This window comes from Chrysochloris asiatica, unplaced genomic scaffold (assembly GCF_000296735.1).
Source record: "Chrysochloris asiatica unplaced genomic scaffold, ChrAsi1.0 scaffold00055, whole genome shotgun sequence".
In the NCBI taxonomy this organism is placed as follows: Eukaryota; Metazoa; Chordata; class Mammalia; order Afrosoricida; family Chrysochloridae; genus Chrysochloris; species Chrysochloris asiatica.
The window spans coordinates 2,781,469-2,786,619 of NW_006408573.1; positions in this window are offsets into that span (position 1 = coordinate 2,781,469).

The window sequence follows — 5,151 nt, forward strand, 5'->3', positions numbered from 1 at the left end:
GTGGTGCTGTGGGATAAAGGTTGGTTTGAACTACAAGGCCGGCAATTCAAACTCACCAACTTCCCCTTGGAAACCATTTACAGGGTCACTATGATTCAGAACTGATTCAATATCATGTACCAACAACAACATATGTTGTTATTTACAGGTAAGTCAGTTCTAACCATAGAACTCATGAGTTTCCATAGGGTTTAACTCATAGGGTTTCCAAGGATTGGCTGGTGGATTTGAACCACCAACCTTACAGTTAGCAGTCCAAGTGCTTCTTCTACAGCACCACACCAGGCTTCTCTGTATAAATACACAAACACACATATATGAGAGGGACTTCAAAACATTTGTGGAAACAATGGAATGAAAGATAATAGAATTTTCCCACAAACTTTCTGAAGTCCCCTCATGTACCTTATAGTTTATTAAAAAATCGCAACAACTCTTTCATTTAAGGTGCTTTTACTTACATGTTAAAGATTAATGACAGGAATTTGAGGCCGAGAGAGGCTAAGCCACTTGCCCAAGGTCACACAGGGTAAGTGGCAGAGCTGGGATATGAAACCAGGGAGACTGACTTCAGAATCCAATTACTAACCCATGCATATTGGCTTAGTGTATAGAAATGATCTGTGCATGATTTGTAGTGCCCGGCCTGGGGAAAATGCTTGGGGAGTGAGTACTTCTTGCCCTTCCCTGCTGACCCGTGACCTCACAGGCAGGGCTGGCCAACTGGACCCAGTTCTCTGGTTAGATAACCACATTGTGGGGTTTCCATGGTAGGCTGGGTCAGAGTGAGCAGTACGGCACCCCCAGCTGCCCCCAGCTCCCACTGTTCACATCAAAGACCCGCTGGGCAGGCTCCTTCCTGTTTGTCCATCTCAACCAGTCCCCAGCAACATGGACCGGGGAGGCTGAGTAAGCAAATGGGAAGAGAAAATAGCCTTGGAAACAAAGAGCCAACCTGGGAGAGCTGTTTGCTTTGTGACTTTTAGGTATTAGCTGGTGGGGGGTTGGCCATGGGGGGTTACCACCAGGCTGGCAGCAATTTCTAGGGTCAGAACCTGGGGACTCCTCCACCAACTGGCAATAGCATCAACCCCAAAGTGCCTCCATGTTTACGTGCTGTGGACACGGGAAAGAAGTGGTGAGGTTTAGGAAAAGCTGAAGGAATGCTGGAAGAAAGAACTTGGGGCAGGGGTGGGGCTGAGCACTTAGTGGAGGCAGGACAATCTAAGCTCTATACTCGGAGCTCCCAAGTCCAGTCAGTTCAGGAAAGCTGGTGTCAGAAACTATCTTGCATGACCTGGGAAGACCCTGGGCTGGAGAGAGACCCTCCAGAAACTCCCACCCTCCCTTTCCAAGGTGACCTTGGCCTTGAATGGATGCTCTGTCTTATTCTACTCATGATGGAGGGTGGTTATTAACAAAAGTGGGACTCACTGCTGATTACCTTCTCCACCCCATTAATTTTCATTTTCCCCAAGTCTTTTGAGCAAGGCTGCGGACCGAGGCAGTAGCGGCTGTGTGCACGTCACACTGTAATGTGTCACAGTGGTTTGCTTCTGATTTCTGGGTTGGAACATCATAGCCCTTGGCCATGGGTGTCTCCTCCATGTTCTGGCTGCATTTCCATGCTCACCTGTCATCCAAACTCACTTCTTTCTTTCCCATATGCCCAGAGTCCATTGCTGCAGCCCTTCTGGCAGGTGCGGTAAGAAGCCACAGGTGGGTTAGGGCTCCATCTCACACCTGTCAGCAGGGCGAGCTCAACCATGGAGGAAACTAGCCCATTCCATACCCGAATGCCAGCTGGTCTCTCTTTAAGGCTGTTTTCCAAGTGGAAGTGACCAACAGTGTGTTTCCCGATACAACATTCTACACAACATCCAGTGACATATCTCAGACGTCTTGTTGCCACAGAACCACTTAGAGAGTTTTTGCTAACTACAGATTCCTGGACCCTTCTCCAGGGTTTCATTTCAGTTAGTCTGGAGTGTGGCCCAGGTATTACATATTTTTTAAAAAGTGAATCAATTGATTTTAATACACAAACAGGGTTGAGGACTACTGGCCCCTATTTTCCTCCCTTTCACATTGGTGAATGAACGAATCATTGGCCTCCCCCAAGGACTCTGTATGTTAATACTACACTTTCACAACCCAAGGAAATGAATTCCTAATGGTGAAAATAGCGACAGATTTGGGCCAAGTAATGATAGGGTGCTTCTCTCTTGAGTGACTTAATTTCCTCTGCAAACTTGCAAAGCAAGCCCTCATTATTGCTGCTATCTGGATTTTCTAGAATGGGTGCTCTGCTAGGGATTAAACTTGCTTTTTTCCACCCTTTCGATGGCACTTAACAACAACAACAACAACATTCATTAAGAAGAGATTCAAAGTCCAACATATTGTTGGTGGTACATTAAGTTAATCTTCGACTCATAGAGACCCATGTAACAGAGTTGCAATACTATGGAATGTTTTCTAGGCTGTAATCTTTATTCTGCTCCGCGGAAGAAAGATGAGGCACTCTGCTCCCGTAAAGATTAACTGCCTCGGAAACCCTGTGCAGGGTTGCTATGAGTTGGAACCGACTCCACGGCACATAGCAACAATCTTTATGGTGTGCTGCTGCAGGATGAACACTTTGTCAAAGGTTGGTTTGAATTGTAAGGGAGGCAGTTCAACCTCACCAGCTGCACTTCAGAAACCCTTCACAGGCTCGCTATGAGTTGGAACCAACTCAACAGCACTTAACAACAACAACAATCTTTATGGGAGCAGGTCATCATCCCTTTCTTCCACAGAACTGCTGTGTGGGCTTGAACCCCTAACCGTTCAATTACTAGCTGAGTGCTTACCCATTGCACCACCAAGACTCCTTTTGGAAAGGTGGGGGAAGGGTCATCAGCCCAATTATCCCAAGAAGGAACCTCAGGCAGAGTTAGGAGGTCACCATGGGGATGGGAGGGGTGATCCTGGGTCTATCGTGGTGGATGAGGGAACCCATGGGGCCACATGCTCTGGGGGAGTGGTTCTTTTGAGACCTGGTAGAGCTGAGGGCCCAGAATGCTGGCACATTGGGTTCATTTGAGTCCAGGTTAGATGAAACTAGGGCAGCGCTGAGCCTTTCACAGCCTGGAGATGTCTGCTATGCTTGGCTTTACTCTAGAGAGGGGTTCAGAAGGTCTCTGGTCACACATTGAGCCTGTCATCTTGGAAAGTTCATCTTTGACAAGTGGGTACCATTTTTTTTGGGGGGGGGACCATTTTTTTTAATGCTTTATTGTGAATTATATGATAGTTTACATGGGAGAACATTAGCTTCACATTCATCCTATCATGTATAATTTCCTTGCCATGGTTACAATCCCCTCTATGCATCATCAACCAACCAGCCCTGCAAGCCTGCCCGCCAGTTGTCAACACACAGTCCCTCTCCCCCTCTGGGTTCAAAGTCCCCAGGGCTCCATCTCTCCACGTCATCATCTCTGCCTCCATCTTTGGCATCACTGCTTCTCTGGGTTGGGTCCCACTCTCCGCTCTTCTCCCTTGATGGTCCCAGGGACCTCTGCAAAGTTAATCACTCCTCTCCTTTTGCCACCAAACATCTGCCTTTACATTTCCAAGTTTTACAATCAGTCCTGATAACAATTATTCACTATTGTATTGCAAAAGTCCTATCCGCATCTCTTTTCATCAGCCCCTCCTAGACAGATTGGATACTACTCAGTGGAGAGTCTACCTTGCTCCAAGCCCTCTGGATCTAGGTTACCACTTGAAAGCTTGTAAGCCAGTCACTTCTTGCCTCTGTGGCCCCCTCATTCTGGGTAGCCAGTGTCCAAGTTGCCCAACCCTGTCCACTCCATGTATAGAGGGGGTGAGAATGATCCTCACTGTGAAGATTTGTTCCCTCTTTTGAGGTACTGCATCCATAAGTGTAAGTCAAGTTCATCAAATTGTATCAGATTACTCTTCTTCTCATCTTCTTTCTTCTTCTAGTTGAGCTCTGATCATCCAGTCATTGAAGCCAATGGTCAAATGGGTATTATCTGCAAGTGTGGGTGGACTTATGCTTATGCCCTCTCTTCTTATCAGCTGGACTCTTCACTTCCCACTCTAGTCCTCTGTGGCTATGTAACTGACTCTGGGTTCAAGAGTTCCCAGGTCTTGCCACACTGCTGGCCAACCAGGTCTTCAGCTGAGTTCACAGGAGTCTATTGAGCCTTGTAAGGCTTAGCTCACAGCTTCATTGCTGTTTTTCCCTCACTTTCCCTTATCGATGATGAATGTGGTCACCAGAGTGTTTATTCCCATCGCATTTTAGTCTTAGAAGGAGGTTTGCCCTGAGGGGACCCGACCACTTGCCTTGATGTCTCCTGGGAAAGCTACTTGTTTGTTTTTGTAGTAATCAGTCGGTCTGCCTTTATTGTTTTGTATTTTTCCTGTCAGTCTTTCTTTCAAGAAGTATCTTCTGTTCTTTTAGCCATTCCAGGCTGGTCTGCTTGTCCTTTCAAGTGGAAATTTCCCACCTCAGAAGATTCTAGATGCTGTTCAGGATTCCACCTATGATCTTATGTAATGCAAAGTCTCTACAGGAAGCCTCCTTCACTGGCACATTGTAGCCCCATTTTAGGTATTCCAATCAGTTATAGGCAGCAGATGGACTTACAAGCTTTCAATGGTGGTATATCTGGCTATTCCTTTCTCTCCTCCTCAATTGACTATTTTATAATGGTATGCCAGGGAAACCAAGATTCAAAAGACAGCCAAATATCTTAACATTATTTCCCTGCTTTTGCCCATGTTTCAATCCCTGTATCCCAGAGCCCTGTTGTTCCAAGGTTGTGTATACATCATTGTTTACCTCTGTCCCACTTCAGCTTCACATTCATCCTATCATATTTCATTGCAATGGTTATAAGCCCCTCCATGCATCATCAAATAACCAAAGGATACACCCCACAGGTCTGCCCCTCTGGCTGTCAGCAAACAGCTCCTCTCCCTCCCTGAGTCCCATGTCCCCAACCGCTCCATCTGTCCACGTCATCATCTCTGTCTCCATGCCTGGCTTCACTGCCTTTCTGGGTAGGGTCATACTTTCTGCTCTTCTCGCTTGATGGTCCCAGGGACTTCTGCTCCTGGGCTGCAAAATCA